The 20,176-nt window shown below is 35.3% G+C and overlaps 1 protein-coding gene across 4 annotated transcripts in view; it reads left to right on the forward strand.

Annotated features, from left to right (window-relative positions):
• Nucleotides 1–19,172, forward strand: part of UGT8 (UDP glycosyltransferase 8) — a 104,803-nt gene extending 85,631 nt beyond the window's left edge. Inside the window, exons 8-10 of one of the 4 annotated variants that reach the window (XR_012023257.1) lie at nt 9,050–9,109; nt 16,510–16,564; nt 18,804–19,172. The gene's annotated coding sequence lies outside the window, so the exon portion shown is untranslated. Of the gene's footprint in view, nt 1–852; nt 871–9,049; nt 9,110–16,509; nt 16,565–18,803 lie in introns of those variants that run through there. The other 3 variants (XR_012023256.1, XR_012023259.1, XR_012023258.1) reach the window with 3 other exon arrangements.
• Nucleotides 19,173–20,176: the final 1,004 nt, after the last annotated feature.

The following is a 20,176-nucleotide window of genomic DNA, read 5'->3' on the forward strand; positions in this document are numbered from 1 at the left end:
TTAAAACAAAAGAAGCTCATTTTATTGTGAGAATATTTTTTGAATGATTACTATTTATAAATGATAAGCACCTTGCCTGAAGCACACAAACTCCTCTGGCATTAAGTGCTTAATCAGGAACATCCTCATCTTTTTTTTTTTTTTTTTTTTTTTTTCTTCAGAGAACTGTATATTGATTGAATCCAAGTTTGGGTGTCTGAGGGTCCTGAGATTGAAGACTAACTCCCAACAGTTACTAGTCTTTAAACATTTGTATTTCTGATTTGTATAATGATAATTACTTCATGGGCTTATCATGAATACATACACACACTCACTCTGTATACCGGCCACTGTACTGAATGTTTTAAACACATTGTGTGTGTGTGTGTGTGTGCACCTGTGTCTATGTTTAAAACATTTAGCATCATGGCCAGCATGAAATGAACACTCAAATCTGTAGTTGTTAATCCTGGATATACTGAATAGACTAACCTCTGTCACAGTATTATGCTTTCAGTTTTTGAAAGTTGTGTTTTGTTTTGTTTTGGTGTTTTATTTGACAGAGAGAGAGAATGAGCACAAGCGGGGAGGGGGGGGAGGCAAGCAGAAGGAGAGGGAGAAGCAGGCTCCCTGCTGAGCAAAGAGCCCAACATGGGGTTCAGTCCCAGGACCCTGGGGTCATGACCTGAGCCAAAGGCAGACACTTAGCTGACTGAGCCACCCAGGCACCCCAACGTTGTTGTTTGAAAAAAAAATATGTTTTATTAATGCATTCAGCAAACTTTTACTGAGTCTTCTACTCACCCTGATGTTGTCCTAAGCACTAGTGGTACACTATCCTGTCAGTTGTCCTGTCTTCTCTCTTCACAGCCCAAATCTTCACCAAAGCCCAAAATGCTACTAAAATTGAGTGACTCCACTGTGAAAAGAGAAGGTTTAAAAATGAGAGAACCAAAGATGACAAAACCATTTCAATGAATAATTCAGTGATGTTTTATTATTGAATGTGTAATTAATTCATTTTCATTTTTGCTTTTAAGTAATTCAGCTGGTTTCTAAATACTAAATCATATTAGAGAATGCTTATTTGTAACTAGTATAGTAAAAAAAATTGAAATAGCAAAATTTTAAATTTTACATGACAAAGTTTAATGATTATATGAATTCTATTAGTGAAAATTCTTCAAAATATGCATACAGTAAGGAGCTTCCTATTCTGCATATTACTGAAAGAGTAAGATTTTTCAGCCAGTGTTGAAAAACCTATGTTTCATGCAAAACTGTTAGTGAAATTTTTGGAAGATGGCAAAAACATTTTCTAACAAACTTAAGTTATAAGTGCCTTAGGAATCCATGCATTTAAAATCTTCATATTGTCACTTTTCTACAAATTCTGCACAATGTTTCAGGCTCACTATTACTTGGGTGTTTAGGTTGTTTAGTTGGGGTTAGGGGAAGAACAGCATGGATGTTCTTGTTTTTCAAAATATGGAAACTAAAAGGCACACAATATTATAGAATTGACATTCTTTACTTTTCAGTAAATAGGAAGAATTCATATAGTCTGCAAGAGTATTGACAATATGCTTAGTTCATGTAATAAAACCAGATATTTTTCAACAGAGCAATATGTAATCCAAGTTGACTGAAAAATAAGAATGTAAAATGATGTTATTAAAATAAAACAATTATAATAGTGTAAATCTACTCAAAGAAGGCTAACACCAACATTAACTATCTTAGGTATTACAAAGCATTTCATTTATTAACTAATAAAATCTGAAGTTCTCACTGAATTTTATCTGATTAAAAATATTTTATTGTTATGTGATTTCTATCTTCAGTTAGTTTTTATTCTTTCAGTAACCTATTTTGTGCAGTAAGTGTTCATTCCTTATTACACAGAATTAGCTTGATTTCAATATAATATCCACACTTTTAAAAGATTATTTCTACTGAGCCATGGATACTTAGTCCTACTATTAAGATCAATTTTCCATTTAGGTCAGAAATAAGGTAAAGAGTGTAACCAAAAAGAATTTGCCATCGAGATCTTAGATGCAAATAGATAATTTTGCTATTCATTACTCTTTTACTTACTATACCACTGCACTGAAATGTCAAACAACTAATATTTTTGAAAGGAAAAAAATTTTAAATCCATGCTAATTTTACTTTAGTTACCCTTATGAAATTTTGGCTGAAGTACATGGGTATTACTTACTTTTAGCAGAAAATCGGAAATTTTGAGTATAAATATCTTCGGTAAATTGCATGTAATGTTAAATTTCATGTTAGTGTTGATATGTGGTATGATATTTCTGAGTGAGTGCATTTTGTTCACAAATCAAAAGAACTGGCAGTTAGAGACCAGGTGTCTAGAACAGCCCAAGGCTATGATATCATGAAAATGGTCAATTCTGTTTCTGATCCTGATTCATCATGGCCTCTGGATATAAGTTGAACTTATGAGTAAGTAGGCAGTTCTAGAGTTATTAAAAATGCCAGTTTGAACAAAATTAGTTGAGCCTTGGCCAATAGGAAAAAAAGCAAATACTAATGATGTGTATGTCAAAGTAAAAATATACTAATATATAATGTTAATACTAACTCTCTTTGTACGGGTGTGTACATGTGTATAGTTAGCATTTAAATTATACTAAACAAATCTTTACGGCGATCCCTGGGTGGCTCGGCAGTTTAGCGCCTGCCTTTAGCCCAGAGCATGATCCTGGAGTCCTGGGATCGAGTTCCACATCGGGCTCCCTGCGTGGAGCCTGCTTCTCCCTCTGCCTGTGTCTCTGCCTCTCTTCTCCCTCTCTGTGTCTCTCATGAATAAAATAAATAAATAAAATAAAAAAAAATAAATTATACTAAACAATTCTTTAGAAATTAGTTTCTAAAAAATTAAACCAAAAATTCCTTCTTTATTTTTTAAGAAGGACAGTATATGACTTAAAGTCTATTTCAAGAAACAAAAACGTCTTTGAAACTGAACAGAGTTCAAAAGAACTAGCAAGTCTTAACAACTAGGTTAGATGTACCCCCATAACATTTCTTGATAAAACATTGTGAAAATAGGGTGAAATCGTTATAAAATCAAGCTACTGCTCTGAACGTCTTCTTTCTGGAACTTCCATCTTCGAATTTATTCTAGAAGAAAAACATTTTGAGACTTAGATTCTAGTTATGAATAACATTTTGTCTTACAATGAATTCAGCTAACACATGACAGTTTCTCATGGGGGGGGGGGCGTCTCAGGAAGATGAAAGCAAGGAAGTTTATTCAGGCATTCCACAGATCCAAGGGAATGGATGTGTTGATTTTACCGTTTGTGAAAACAATTAACTTTGAGTATGTCAGCCTCTGGTTCCAGATTTCAAAGTATGTACTGTCCCTATTTTGTTCTCACCCCCACCCCCCCCCACCCCTTCTCTCTGCCAAGCTTTTAGTTTCCTCTCCTGGGTTTTCCACCGTTCAGTGTTTTCTGAGTTGCCTTACCATTTCCAGGTGTGAGATGCATGGTTTGTGCCTATGTATGTAATGATGCTTTTGTTCTTTTTAACCAACTATGGAAACACAATTGGAAGCTTAAGAATTACAAATTAAAGAAGGCTAAGTTGAGAAAATGTCCAGCTGCATTAAAAAAATCTTCATTTATTAATTAATATTTCATTAGAATGTAAGGTCCATCAAAAGCAATGAATATATAGATAGTGCTTCCTTCCAGGTGTGGGGAGGAAGGCTTGGCTGAGTGCCCGGCCCTTTGGCTGTGGGACCCCATGAACTGATTCTGGGGCATAGTTCAGTGATCTGTAAACTGTCAAGCCGTGCATACCCTTTAATTTCCTCTTAATAAGTCAAAATTCTTGTACAACTGGTTGGTATGGAAAGAAACCCTACTTTCTCCAGGGGAAGCCTGCCTCTTATGTTATTGCTGCTTCTAAAAGGATCTGCGCCAGGATGAATTTTATCTCTGATTCTCTTGACTCTCACTTGTTTAGTAGTATTGCTCATAATCTCTGATATTAACAGAAGATGCTGCAGGTGCAGCCGGCTGCCTGGGAGAATCAAAGAAAGGCCCAGAACTGATAGGTGGCAGGCATTCAAGAACCTATCTCAGCTTAGGGTTGTAGCAGGTTCACCTCCCAGGAAGCAGTAAAGAAAGGTGTGGGTAGCAAGACAAGGACCACCTGGGGAGGAGGTAGACGTTTCAGATAGAAAGCTGCCTCAGAATACCTCCTCTGCTCTTCGCTATGTATTTTTATTCACGTGCTGTATCTCCGTGATATTCCAGAGAGGCTTATCTGAATTGGATGGATGGCTTTCCAACCATACAATTTGTATTTTGGAATGGCAATCCATCTTCTTTAAAATTTTATTTATTTATCCCCCCAGAGAGAAGGCAGGAGGGAGCAAAAGCAACCAAAGAGCTTTAAAGGTCTTGAATATAGAACGCAGAGAAGTTGATGGGGTTTGGGAAATGTGAGACTTTGGCAATACTCAGGTATCTATAAACATATGGGCCCTATTATGTTGTAGATAATCTAGCAGTGTGGCTGTCAACATAGGTATGATCCCTGGGTGGGGGGGAGTAGAAAGAGTTAGCTCATGTTTGTGCACGTAGAGATGGGAAGGTGCAAAACATCTCTCTGATGGCTATCATACATCTTTTCAAATAAGAGGGAAATGACTGCAATTCAATAATTGCAAAAGTAAATAGATTCAATTAGTAGTTGATTACATGGAATTTCAGTTTCATGGCCAAGCGTGTTCTGTTAATCTGTCAGTTTCAGATGTCAGCTCTAGTGTGTCTTCAAAAGATTTAAGAGCTAAAAAATGTTCCCTTATTTTCTATGTCAGAATGTTCTTAGTTTACCAAGCATCTCTTCTTCATAGCCATCTCTATCTCAGTCTACTGTTCCTCACATCACTGGTTAGGAAAGTACTAGATATTTATGGTAAATGTCTTCAAATTTCTTCCATGATAGATTCATTGAAAACTAACTAGAAAAGAAACAGATGAGGGAAATAGTACAATTTTACAAATGCTATTTTAGAGTCTCTATGGTTTAATGCCATCTATATTGCTTTTTTATTCTATTAAATTAATGGTAGCCTTGTAGTTTCTTCTACAGCATCACTTCCTACTCCTTAGGCTCTAAAGTTTTGGTCATACAAGCACCATCCTAAAATCCTTTAAGCAAGTACAGAGAAAGATTTTTATGCTTTTCCTTAACCTTCAGAAAACATGCATTCTTCATTCATTCAGTAACTGAATGATCTGTTACTCTATCATTGTGTGTAGCTTGGGATGCCATGTTTTTTTATATCTTTGAGATTTTTCTAATAGTCTTTGCTTTTAGATTCCAAGTTGTAAACTAAAAATTGTAAACTGTGTGTGTCTTGCTAGTTTTTGGCTATGATACAGAACATTATTCAAAGCTGTCTGTTCCCTGACCTTCACTGGTATTTCCGTCTCTGAAGGGCCTTACCAATCAGTCCAAACGCTCTCATTAGTTCAAGATAGGAGAACATTGTGTTATTGTCAGCATCAAATAGCTCCAGTTGCTCTTGTTCCGGTGTCTCTTCTCCTAGGAGACTCTCCATTTCATTATAAGTTAAATATCCATTTGCATCGTTGTCAACACCATAGAAAAACACTTGAAGATCTATGAAAATGAAAGGCTTTGCCTATTTCAACTCAGATTTTGAATGTCAAGCCAAATACCTATCACCCTTCAGAACATCACTGTGTCCTCATTGTGTTTTTGTGTATGTGTATTTGTTTTTGGGTTTTTTTCAGTTTCTCACACACACCTAGGTCCTCATTACCCTCCCCTTTGGCTTTTACTGTAAAGCTCTTCAACAAAACAATCGTTCCCTTCCTTTCTTTTAACAACCAGTTTAATCCTCTTGCTTCATTCTACTCTGAATTATCTGATTATTCACTTTAATAATTATCCTTCTGTTATCTGTGTTCTCTTGTTGTTTTTATAGTTAACTTTAAACTCAGTGTTTTGTTTTATATTTGCTTCATTTATTAATTTAAACATTTTAATGGAATGTTTTCCATTTATCCAGTTTTTGACCATCTATTGGATCTTATTTCTCTTCTAAAATGTTACTAAAAACATCCATCTAATTGTAATTTTCTTTTTATTCTAAGTACTTGACTTACCTTGCTTATATTCATTTCCTACATCCCATTTGTCTAACGTTTCTTAATTTTACATCAAAAGATGCCTACTCTTTTTTGCTATCTGCTCTGAACGTACTGACATCTCTCATGTTAAGTTGGATGTCATCTATAAAATTTATTTTAGTTTACATATAATCAAATCTTATTTCTTCATTTATAACACCACTAAATAACATGCCTTTGTCAGAATTCTTATTATCTTCTCGAGCTCACTGCTATAAATACTGCCTTTGTTAAAACACAATCAAACATTGTTTTCTGTGTTTCTAAAGTGCCAGGCACTGTATGTGATATTGGGTATACAAGGATGAAGAAGGCATAGTCCCTGATTTCAAGGAGACAAGGCCAGCTAGTAAGCAGATTCAGTGAGCAATGGAATATACATCGTAATGTAGGTATAGACAGTGTGCCATTGAAGCATATAAAATAGTGACAGAATGTTCCACCTAGGTTGTAGTAGTTGAATTATAAAGAATGAAGGCAGAGAAGTAGATAGAGGTAATTTTTGAAAGGTGTAACGTGATCAAAGACATTGAGTTATGGGAAATGGTGGCACAGCAGGAAACGGCAGGTAGTTTGGTCTGACAGGCATGTGTGGTGAAGGACGCATGACCACCATACTGAGGAAAAGTATTTCTAACTGACCTTGGTCTTCCCTTTGGATCTTCATTTTATCATTGTGAGACACGACGTGCATTGCTTTAGCTGTTCAATAACTTTCCCCAGGATATGGGCTTTTGTGCCTGAGTGCTGACCACCTGATCACAGGGCACAGCTTTCAAAACTATTAGTATCAAGCTTCTTACATTGCACATCATTTGACATAGGCCCTTCTGTCAAGCTAAATTGTAGAGAAAGACCAAAGCGTATCACTTTTAAGTTTACTTATGCTTGGAAATCTGTGAAATACTTGTAATATGGCTACCTTCTTCTTAACTGGTTTGAAGTAAAAGAAAGGAGATTTTTTTTCATTTTAAAATATGAAAGAGTATGTTCTGATAATGAAAGAATTAAGCAAAAGCAACAATTTATACACCTTTTTTTTTTTTTTAACTTAACATGGTAAATGAAATGCCTAGGAATACTGACCAACAGAATGCCCCAAAATAATAGTGAGAAAGTAGGGATTATGATTATTTTGGTGGTCATGGGTTAAATGGGAATATAAAGATTACAGTGTAATGTAGTCTGTGGCAAGAAAAGAGAAATTACTATAGTAACAAGAGTAACAGGAAATATAACTGAATGTTATATAACCTTTAGAGATTTTAAATCTAGCCGTACGTACTATCCAATTAACGCTTGCTCTTCCTACAGTTTTTGGGTTGAGTTTAGCTTTAGCAGCTATACCCTGTTTTTGTTCATCTCCATGTCACAAAAAACATTATTTTAAACACCAACCCAGGGTCCCCAAATCAGATCACCTGGCTTCTAAGCTTGCCAAAAGTGTGGAGGGAATAGAATAGGCAAACCAAACTTCAGTATGCCTGAAGAAGCCAAGTGTGATAACGAAGCAATAATGACATCCAACTATTAAGTCAGTAGTTAGCTCTCTTCCCAGATTCAGTGACTTCTCTCTGCCAGTCAGTGAGGAAGTGAGTCTTAACAGCTTTAAGAGAAGTCCAGGTTTGTTTGTGGAGCCCCTGCAGCTGTCTTCTCACTCCTTTCACTCAGGTTTAATTAGATTCTTCTAGCTCTATGGGCCCATTATATCCTTGGAGCTGGCAGTAAGCCTCCTTGCAGATGAAGGCTCCTCCTTGCAGATGAAGGGAAGTAAAACTTTTTTCCTTTGATTCATTTTTGGAGACACAGTGAGGAAAAGGGGGGGTGGTCAGCAGCCTCGAGTTTCTACCCACTAGAGGCTGATAATGGTGTAATCTTCTAACAGTTTTAAAACTCCAAAGTCTAGATATTGACATTTGGAATTATGTTTGCTTTCATATTAGGTCCAGGGCTACATTCAGATGAGAGTTAGAAAAAATAAGATTTAGCTGTCTGATATCCTGCCAAACCTGGGAGTTTAAGATAACAGAGCTGGCATCAGTAGCTGGGGTGGGAAAATTGAGATTGGTTTTGTGCCTCTTCAATGAAAAGTAATTTAAATGTCAACTCTAAGAGAACTTTAGTTACAGCCCTCATTGCTCCTCCTAGGAGTTTCGCTCAAGTGATTTGACTGAGAAGGAATCTAAAGTTCCATCTCTCCAAATCCTGTCAACTATTTTCTGAAAAGAAAAAAAAAAAGTAAAAAATACAAACTACACAAAAAAGTCATTAAATAAAAAACTGAGGGTATATCACTGACTTATTTTACACTCACTGTAGAGAACAGGAATTAAATAATTCCTAGAAGAGGTTCTATTATGGGTCATGATTTTATGTTTAGGATGACAGCTACTTGGACAGGATTAATTGAAGATTACACCTTCAGTTTCTGTTTAAGGAAGTTGTATTAGTGGCCTTTAAAGTACTTCCAAATATTGGGTGGACCATCTGACAAATTAGTGTCATATTTCCTTCGTGTTGTCAAAGCCATTGACCTTTTCTTCTCTTCCTCTTCAGTCACCATCTCCAAGCAAATAGTTTTTTTTGTTTTTTGTTTTTTGTTTTTTATCATCCAGGCTCCACCTCTGAAATACTCTACTAACATCCCACCCTCTGGCTAGTCTCCTGTCATTCCAGTTACCTTTTCCACTACATTTTATTTGTATTTCATTACATGACTTTTATTTTTTCATCTCAATCTAAAATGTTCCCTCTGAAACATTTTCTTTGATAATAAGTTTGGGCCTTTAAACCCTAACTTAAAAATCTATAATCAACACTCACAAAATTCTTGTTTCTACTTTCCTGTGGGATCCATCTAGCAAAAGTCCAGCCCTGGATCAACCCAACCACCTATATTCTTCATTCCTGTGCCTGGATTGGTAAGTTATCCTACAAAAATCAAACAGCCCTATGGATCGATGCTACTAAAAAGATCACTATCTTCATATTAGTGAGACTGTCCATGATACTCATCTTTTCATTTGCTCCACTTTGGCTTTCGCACTCTTTTTATTACTTTTATTTTTAAATTTATTTTTGTATATTTTTTGTTGGAGTTCGATTTGCCAACGTATAACACCCAGTGCTCATCTTGTCAAGTGCCCCCCTCAGTGCCCGTCACCAGTCACCCCCACCCCCTGCCCACCTCCCTTTCCACCACCCCTTGTTCATTTCCCAGAGTTAGGAGTCTCTCATGTTCTGTCTCCCTCACTGATATTTCCCACTCATTTTCTCTCCTTTCTCCTTTATTCTCTTTCACTATTTTTTTTTTTTTTTTTTTAGATTTTTAAAAATTTATTTATCCATGAGAGACATGGAGAGAGAGAGAGAGGCAGAGACACAGGCAGAGGGAGAAGCAGGCTCCATGCAGGGAGCCTGATGTTGGACTCGATCCCAGGACTCCAGGATTAGGCCCTGTACTGAAGGCGGCACCAAACCTCTGAGCCACCTAGGCTGCTCCCTTTCACTATTTTTTATATTCCCTGTATGAATGAAACCATATAATGTTTGTCCTTCTCCGATTGACTCATTTCACTCAGCATAATACCCTCTAGTTCCATCCACGTTGAAGCAAATGGTGGGTATTTGTCGTTTCTAATGGCTGAGTAATATTCCATTGTATACATAGACCACATCTTCTTTATCCATTCATCTTTCAGTGGACACCGAGGCTCCTTCCACAGTTTGGCTATTGTGGACATTGCTGCTAGAAACATCGGGGTGCAGGTGTCCCGGCGTTTCATTGCATCTGCATCTTTGGGGTAAATCCCCAGCAGTGCAATTGCTGGGTCGAAGGGCAGGTCTATTTTTAACTCTTTGAGGAACCTCCACACAGTTTTCCAGAGTGGCTGCACCAGTTCACATTCCCACCAACAGTGCAAGAGGGTTCCCCTTTCTCCACATCCTCTCCAACATTTGTGGTTTCCTGCCTTGTTAATTTTCACCATTCTCACTGGTGTGAGGTGGGATCTCAAACCTTCACTGTTTTCCCCTCTGGTCTTCTAATTTGTCAACTTACCTCCATTGATTTCTATGGATGATCTTGCTTTTATTGGAAAAAAAAAATAATGTCCATAAGTAAATGTTCCTTCATCATTTTGCCACATCTAATTTATTTGTTTCCACACCACACCTACCTTGTTCTTCCTTTCTATAGTTTCAGTGAAAAAAATCATGATCTAACAAAATAATGAGAACATTCATGTACTTTTGTTCTTAGATCTAATTTCATTATCTAGGTTTCACTTTGCAATTCTTAATTTTTGTGACACTATCAAAACATCCAAATAAAAATATCTAGGAGATACTCAAATACACAGATTTAGAACTCGGGAAAGAACATCTGGCTGGAGATACCCATTTGGGTTTTAGCCACAAATACAGATTAAGTTGTGGCAGAAGAAAAGTTTCTGGCACATAGAACACACTCAGTAATATTGGTTGTTTCTCGTCTCCATTTCTCTAAGCTCTTCTTCATTGTCATGTCCTCTCCTAATTAATGACACTAACTTTAATACAATCACACAAGCCATAAACCCTGTTATCATTTTAGGCCTCTTCCTTACTTACCACCTCCATCCAGTAACAAACATCTTTGATAGTTCTACCTCCCTAGCATCCTTCAGGTCTCTACTTCTTTGCCATTGCCTTAGTTTATCTGGCTACTTTACCTGACTTACTGACATACTTCTGTAATTTTCTTCCTGCTTCCAGATTTCCTTCTCTACAAACTATTTTCCTTCAACATAATGAATGATCTGTCAAAACACGCAAATTTGATCATATTACTTCTTATCACTGGTCCCTCCTGAAGCTGAGTGTTTTCATATTTTCTTTAAATTTTGTGTCAGAGTTGAATAGTGAGATTTGCTTCAGGGCCTGTAGCTGGAAGCCTACAGCTTCCTTTGGAGGGGTTGTGAGTGGCGGCCCCTGACATGAAGTTCCAGACAGCCGGCCGGACTTGCTTCCACCCTCCTGCCCTTGGGGTAGCTGTCTCACGAGGGGTTCTTGCAAGACCCTCTGGGGTTGCTCTGCTGTCCTCAAGGAATAAAAGCCTCTATAAGCCAGAGCTGCTATGCACCAGATTTTGATGCCTTTTAAATACCTTAATGCCAGTAGCACTAGAAATGCTTTCCTATTTAAAATAAAAGTTAGGGGATCCCTGGGTGGCGCAGCGGTTTAGCGCCTGCCTTTGGCCCAGGGCGCGATCCTGGAGACCCGGGATCGAATCCCACGTCAGGCTCCCGGTGCATGGAGCCTGCTTCTCCCTCTGCCTGTGTCTCTGCCTCTCTCTCTCTCTCTCTCTGTATGACTATCATAAATAAATTTAAAAAAAATTAAAAAAAAAAAATAAAAGTTAAAAAAAAAAAAGTTCCTCACATGGCTTCCTATTCACAATAAGATAAAACTTAGACTGGCATATAAGGCCTTTCAATATTTAGTGCATGGCAACATCCCCAAACTTATTTATTGCCACTCACTACACTGTCTCACCAGCCACATCAAACAACTTGCAGTTTCTCATATGTGCTATGTTCTTTAATAAATATATGCTTACTTCCTTGCTTTTTTCTTTCTTTCATTTTTTCTTTTTGTCTTTTCTATCGCCCTTCCCCATTCCCAGTAACTTCTTTTTCCTCATCTTCCCTTAGTTCTGTCCTCACCCTTTTCTTGAAGAACGTTTTGCTTTTTAAATCTCACCTCGTATGGTACCTCTTAGCTGAAGACTCCTCAGTCACAGTTATGCCTCTTGCCCCCAATATCTCTTCTTTTTTTTTTTGTACTTGTGGCCACTGGTCATAACTGTTCACATATTATTTTCTCCACTAAATACACTGTATTGGTTACTTTTTAAGTCTGTTTTCCTAGCACTTAGCACAGACCTGAGACACCTAGGAAGCCCTGATAAAATGTTTGCTTAACGAATGAAAAGACATTTTAGTTCTCTTTTGCCTTACTGCTTCCATACCTGGGATGAGAATTTGGAAGTGGGAATAGAGCTAAACTTATGAATGATGAGACAAACATATTTAACTTTATCTGTTGACCACTCTGTCTCAAATAGGTCTTCTTTCTAGCTTTCTCCTAGCACTGAGTACATATCTGTTGTTCTCTATTCTCTGCTAGGCTTTCCCATTGCTCCAGTGTGGCAACCATGTCTGTCCTGTTCATTGATGTATAGTCAGTGTCTGGCACAGGCTAGGTTCTCAACAGAGGCAGTGGACGTAAGGAATTAATTCCTTTCAGGGGCAAGCCTAGGGGAACAATGGGAGAGGCTCTGTTTCTTTAAGGTCACTTGTTCTTGATCCTCTAAAGTTCACTTTAGTTGTAACTCTTTGTGTCTGTGTAGCAGTTCCCTTTCTTCCTTGTCTTCATTAAGGTATAGGTGTTACAAACTAAAGCATAAACATACTGCTTTTCCATGTTTATTGGCAAACATGAATTTAATATACCATGTGTTACCATGATTTTATACACTGTATACATAGTTGTGTGTTATAATGTATGGTATCAAATTATATCTCAATGAAGATGGTATTTTAAAAAATACAAGCAAGTGCAAATATGTTATTTTAACCAAGTGGAAAGCCCAAAAGAATAACAACTAAGAGCCGTGTCAAAAAGGCAGGGAGCATATGGTCATTTTCTTAAATTCTTTAAACACCATTTCCCCCATTTTGGAAGGCTTTGCCTTTTCACAAAGTACAATTAACATGCTATTCACAGATATCCAGGTAATAGAGGAGTCATCAAAACTTTTTATAACTGGATGAGTTTCACTCACAGCATTAGTGTGGCTTAGTTTTATGCCTCTAAAACTTTAATATGAGTCATTTAAGTTTATATGATTCTTCTTTTCATTTTATAGAATAAACTGTATATAGTGGATCTGCAGGATAAAATGAAGAAATTGTACTTTTAAGTGATCCCTTGCCCCAGTTATTTTAGAGTTAAATATATAAAAATATATTGAATGGTTTAGCAAAATAAAAAGCATATGAACATATAATTAAAATCTAACACCTTATATTTATAGGACAGATATTCTAAAAATAAGATTGGTGGTAGGGAGATAAATTACTTCTTACTTGTTGCATCTTTTCCAGATGATAAGAATGGGTACCTAGCTGTACATCATATTTTGAAACTTACCTGTAAGATTCTTTATGAATGAAATAACTATCCAGTATTTCAGAATCTACTACACCTTTAGGGTCTTGTGTTGGTTCTGGAACACCTTTTTTCAAAAAGAACAAAACAGTCAGTGACCCTAGTCAAAGAAATGTGAGAAAATGAATAGTTACACACTTCATGTAGCATATCTAGGCAAACAAACTTTAGGTCTAAATCACCACTCTAACTCTGTAATCATCTGGATTATAGTGATCTGGAGCAGAACGTTCAATCTGCTCTTTGAATTTTCAGTTGTAAACACAATAAAAAGCCTACCTGTTCCCACAGGTTAGTGTTTCATTTCTTTCTCCCTTCTTGACTCAGTGTTCTGTGCATGTGTCTCAGACTCCTCAGCAGAATCATTCACTTCTTTGTTCATTCAAAAACACATCTATTGAGCACCCACTCTGTGCTAGGCACAGAACTATGTGATGTAGATACCAGGTTGAATAAGACATTGTCTTTGGCACAAAGATTCCACTGTCTAATGATAAACTTGACAGCAAGGGGTTTTTTGGAGGTGTGATGTAGAAAGTGCCCAGGTTGAGATTTCTAGTACAATTAATATCCTGAAATGTAGTTTCAACTACCTCTATTAAAGCAGATGTGGTGACAATGACAAACATAAAAAGAATGATTCCAAATAGCTCAATAACCCAAGCAACAGCTAACCTCTCAAGAACTCTACAAGAAATTTTGACTAAGGATAAAATATCAGATGGCCTGAATCAAAAGAGCCCTTTAGGCTGAAAGAAATGGAAGATCCAGGAGTTTTCTGGAGAGTAGGAAAGGGCAACTTGCTGTGATTCACATCATTGAACCCATATAAATCTTATGTGTTAAAATTGGGATCCCAAACTTTTTAAATGTAAGACCACTCTGGCTCTGGACTTTGTGAGAGTCATGGCTCTCTCTGTAAGCATCACACATACAAAGTGGAAATCTCTACCTCAGAGGCAGGTAGTGAAGACAGACAAATTCTCAGAACACACACTTCTGAGTATTATGCATTGGACTAACCATTGCACCAATTTCCAGGCATGGATCTTCATCAGATTCTCCTGCGAAAACCCAACCTTATCTGCTTATTCACCTGGAATGATCCAACTATCTATCTACTCTACACTTGCTGCAGAACAGGGGGATATTGCTGGAGAACACAATGGTCCTGACAAGCCCAGCATTATATGCATAGCCCCAATCTTAAATGGATTCACAACACTGCTCACTCTTCCCTCTACTCTTTCTTTATATATTTTTCTATTTTTACATTTTCTTTTATTATTCCTCCACAGTTCTTTTTTTCCCTCAGGTTCAGGTGAATTTACATCATACTTTTTTTTATAAGATAGAAATAGGTATGAATTTCCTTGTGTACATACCATGAAATCTACCAGCCTTCCCAAAACTGGAGTCTTGGGCCCTCTATGATCCCACGGAGTACTATGCCTTTGGTTATTACACAGATGTTGACATCTCAAGTTTATACCATTAGCCCTTACCTGTTTGTAGAGTTCTCAACTGTTTAGGTGGGATCTTTGCTTTTCAGACTTAACAGCACTTATAATTTAAAATGTCAAACACAGAAGTTTTAGATTCTCCTAGGACTTTCTGGTGCTGTCTATGGTACTAATGGGGCACACCCAGTTACTCAAACACCTTGATTGCTATAGTTTTCTTTTCTTTTCTTTTTTAAGATTTTATTTATTTATTCGAGAGAGAGACAGAGACGGAGACACAGAAAGAGAAGCAGGCTCCATGCAGGGAGCCCGATGTGGGACTCGATCCCAGGACTCCAGGATCATGACCTCTCCAGTTGCTTATTATCTAATCAGTCTTTCCTAATTTCTTCATTATCTAAAATCCTGTCTTATTTATTTAAATCCTTATTTATTTTTTCTTCCTTGTTTATGTTTATTTCTCTCAATAAGAGTGCAACCTGAGAACAGAGATCTTTGGTGTTGGGTCCCCTGTTACATGATACTCATTAAATAAATATTGTTTAATAAATGAAGGCTTAAGAGGTGATATTTCCAATAAAGGATGAGAACAACAAAAGGCAATCCAAATGTATTTCTGTTGGTAATGTTCTATCTCATAAATATCTTTTCCTTAGATATAAATAAACCTTTAAAGCATAACAATTTCCTCCAAATCCTGCCCTGGTCAACATGGACTTGAATACCAAGAACTACTTGGTTGCAAGCCATGTGGACTATCCATACTAAAGTTCAAAGAAAGGTTTGTGACATACAGTGACTCCATATATCAATTAACTTATCTCAAGCTGCTCATTTTCTCCATTCATGAATTGTTGGTAATAATCACTGCCTACTTGCAAATGTAACTGACAGAAATAAAATATTGCCCATGTTAAAATGTTTTGCCAATATGTTACTTTGATTAATATTACATTGGGCATTTAGATTATTTACAGAAGCAGTGATTAGTATGGAAAAATACACCATCTCTCTTCTCACAATTACTGTCATGTATCATTTTTGTATTTATTCATTCTTGCAACAAATACATAGAGTACATAAAATGTGCCAGGAAATGTGCTGCAAGATAGGTAATGAATTAAACATCTACCAAGCCCACACTTTCCTGACTATCACACTAAAGCAAAATTATCAGTATAACCAATGATCAACATACCAGGAACATCATAACTTTGACTAGACATTACATATGGCAGTATTGGAGTATAAAATTTCTTTTCTTTTTCTTGGGAGGGCTGAGTTGGTGATGAATATGAACTTAAATGTTACATACTGGTTATATTCAATGTATTCTCCAAAATATCAAGAATCTCTTTAAGCTGTGAAATCTGCAAAAAAAAAAACATCATCCAGGTCCTAGAAAGCAAATTATAATTAGTGAATGGTTAAAGAAAGGTAAAAAAAAAATTACTCAGTTAAAATAGGATCAATTTTATCACATTATGTCTTGGAAAAAGATATGCTACAAAGCACATCCAGGAAAAATATTTAAAACTCAAAGTGATTTCTGATAACACAGTATAAAGAAAAAAGTCTATATTTATGATAACTTGTTAATTATTTAAATTATTTTATTATTAATTTTTCTTTCTTGATGTCTTTAGGTTTAAAAGTCTACCAATCCAGTAAACTTCATTGTACTCAAAACAAAGAAAAGAGGTGATTATATTGGATTATCAAATAAAATTATATATATGGCTTTGAAGTTTGCTCTTTAAAGGAATTTTATCATAAAATCTTAAGCAAATAATTTCATTATTATTTCTTGTAGAGATTAATTCAATGAATGAAGAGTATAAATATATTCAAATTATTTAAGGCAATTAAACTTTGCAAAATTGCCAAATTCTTGATCTTGGTCATAATAATGCTCATAGTGATATGAACAGTTCGAATTGTGAATTAGAGTTATAATTTCCCACATCAGTTATGTATATCATGGGTGAAAGGGCCAACCTATGCTCATTTTCTAATGAAAACTGGAGGGAAATTATATTCACATATATTATTATATTATAGATATTCTACATACACATTATTATTAAATAAATACATATAATACAATATAATATACATCGTATACATATCAGTAGTGGGTGAGAAATAGAGCAAATCATTTTTCTGACAGAAGCCAGACAGATCTGATGACTACATGCAGAGTCAACGATACTATGAACAAATCTTTGGTGACATCTAGTGGTGAAATAGATTTATTTATTCATTTTTTTCAAGGCTTTAAAGATACTTGTATATAATCTTGAGAGATGCTGATATAAACTGGAGATTGGAACAAAATGGAAAAACAGTAAACTTTTCTAAAACTGTTAAAAGCAAAGTGGAAGGCAGAAAAGATAATCAACTTTTACTAAAAATTTTATTGTGAGAAATTTGTGTAGAGATTAAAATTAAAAACAATTAGTTTAAAAAAACCAATTAGTTCACCAGCTTATATTATAAATATGTTTCTTTCTGCAATTATACTTAGCTTATGTGAACATGCTCTGATTATGGGCAGAAGGACCACATTTGCTTGTTCTAATGAGGTGAATCCCAGTAATAGAAACTTGTAACAGAATTTAGATGGAAACCAGTAGAGAACCAGTGTATATATTTTCTATGTTCTGTAATCTACCATTATTCTTTGTAGTTTATTACCATTATGTTTTGGGGATTATGGAGTATATATGTACTTATGATTAGTGGCTGCAAATTTTGTTGATCCAGATTCCATTTTATATGTTATTCAAGCAAGGTAACTTGCCAAACTATGAAGTCTTTTATTTTTACTAGACTATGAGGTACAAAATTATCTATATTTTTACAAATGAACTCAGATCTTGAGTCTGCATGTTTCAATAGCAGAAACACTGTGCTGGAAATAGAGCCTATATTCAGATGTATATCTACTAACAAAAATCAGGTTAAATTATTTAATATTTTTAAACTTCAACCTTATTTTTAGAATGAAAATATTGACAAACTAATGAAATACATTTGACAAATTCCAAGCTTCTTCAATCTCAACTGTCTTTGATTTTTGTGACTATCTATATGCATTACTTACTTTTTGGAACAAAATTCTATCAGAGTAGAGAAAAAAATCCCAATTATATTTTCAAAGGCCGTGTCCACATATTGCAAGTGGAATTGGAATTTTGTTAATTATCCAGTTAATTTAATTACTTCAGGCATTTAAATCCAAACTCAATTTTTCATAGCCTCATTTACCTACATTAATGTGTCTGCATTGATTAAATTAAATGTTTAGTCTGCACTAAGCCATGTTGATTTAACCCTGTAAACTAACAAGAAAGTAATAAAGGAGTACATAATAATGTAAATTACTTTCTCAAGGGAAATATACATTTTCTGTATGCTAGAAAGCTGCATTGCATTAATCATAAATAAGAAATATTTGAAATACATGATCAAAATGTTCAGGACAGTTATTATTTTTATTAATTCATTTAAAAATATATCCTGAGTGCCCACCAAGTACCAAGTGTATTGCATTTACAATGGAGAACAGTGGACTCAAATCTTCATGGTACACAGTCAGTCTAGCTGAGAAAATTGATATTGACAGAATTTGAACATAAGATTCTATGGGAATTTATAAGTACAAAAAACTAACATAAAAAAATTTAGAATTCATATTAAGAAGGAATATTTATTCTCTACTTCTAGATGCCTCTCAAAGATTTTCAAGCTATTTTAGTTTGTGTTCTTGCAGGAACTAAAAGTGAGGGCTTTTATTTAAAGAGAATTAAAAGACATCAAGGAGTATGATTAATTGTAAAGTGTGTCACAAGTAATGACTTTTCAAAAAAAAACAAAGTAAACTCAGAACCACTCTATAATAATGCTGTTTTCATTGATGTTTGTCTTGATGTTACAGTGAATGGAAAGAAGTGTCTATAGCTGGGCCATCAGGAATTTCATAGGATTGTATGAAGCTATTGTTAATGCCAACTGTCATGAATATCAAGGTTGAGGAAAGCAAGCCCTTTACCTTTGCCTTTGAGTATCTTCTGTAGTATATAATTTTCCTCGGATTTGGTGTCATATGTGATTCCTGCACCCTTCTGTTTTGTCTTGCCCCAAAATACAGACATTAAGGCTGCAACTGGCATCTTCAGCTATGGGATTCAGATTTGATAACTCTAATCAAGGCCTTCATGTACACCCAGCCTTGCTGGGGTTATGCTATTGCCACAGCACAATTTTACAAGAAATGGAAGTTAAGAAAGGCTGAGAGACATAGAACTAACAAAGTTCAAACTAATAAAGATAGAATAAAACAAAATAGTATGTAATTCTACAAATGTAAATGTCCTTGTTTTAAGGAATTCTTTCTTATCTTCATTAAAGTATTAATGCTTTTTTTTTTATCAGTGTAATCATGGTGGTGTGTGTATATTATTTTTGTTTCTTTTTTTCACTTGCCTTATAGAGCATACATTTTTCCCACACTACTAAGGATTATATTTATCAGTTGTAGTTTTGTGAGATAGTCTACCAGTCTTGCTAAGAAAAATAATTTTGGAACCATCTTTGTGTTTGCTATTTTTGGCATATTTACACTATTTTATTAGGATAGGATCCTTGAGCTGAAATTAAACTAATCAATGGGGTGGAATATTTTACAGCTTTTGATAGGCATTGTTAAAATGCTTTCCAAAAACTTTCAATGGTTTACAACATTACTAGTACCTTTTTTGGAATACTATGTATCATTATTAGGGATTATTTTTCTTTATTTTCTGGTCTGCTAAGTAAAAAGTGTTTGATTTTATTTTCATTTCTTCACTAAAAAGAGATATTTTTATGTATTTTCTTGCCTATCTGTGTTTTAACCTTTTTCTTCAAGATTTCCATAAAGTTTGAGTCATTTTTGGCAAATATATCTCCTACTGTATTATTTGTCTTTAATGTTTGTACATAATGCCTTAATTTTTCCTAATCTATCATTTCCATTATGAGTTCTTTCCTGTTTTCAGACTTATAAAGCCAGTTGTGTCCCCTCCAGAGTGTTGATAAATTTAGCTCTAATTTCTTTTTGTTGTATATTGTTTTATTTTGGATATTTTGGTTTTAGTCAAGATAAACTCACTTTAGCATTTGAAATGAGATATTTGCCAGAACTAATTTTCTCTCCAATTGATAAACACTTATTCCAGCTCTCTTCACTATGTGCTTTCTTTGTTATGTCGAAGTTTTTAAGTTTACCAGGACCAATATTTGTGTCTTGTAAAAGGTTTCTTTTTCTTC

The sequence above is a fragment of the Canis lupus genome, chromosome 33, assembly GCF_048164855.1.
Source record: "Canis lupus baileyi chromosome 33, mCanLup2.hap1, whole genome shotgun sequence".
NCBI lineage: Eukaryota > Metazoa > Chordata > Mammalia > Carnivora > Canidae > Canis > Canis lupus.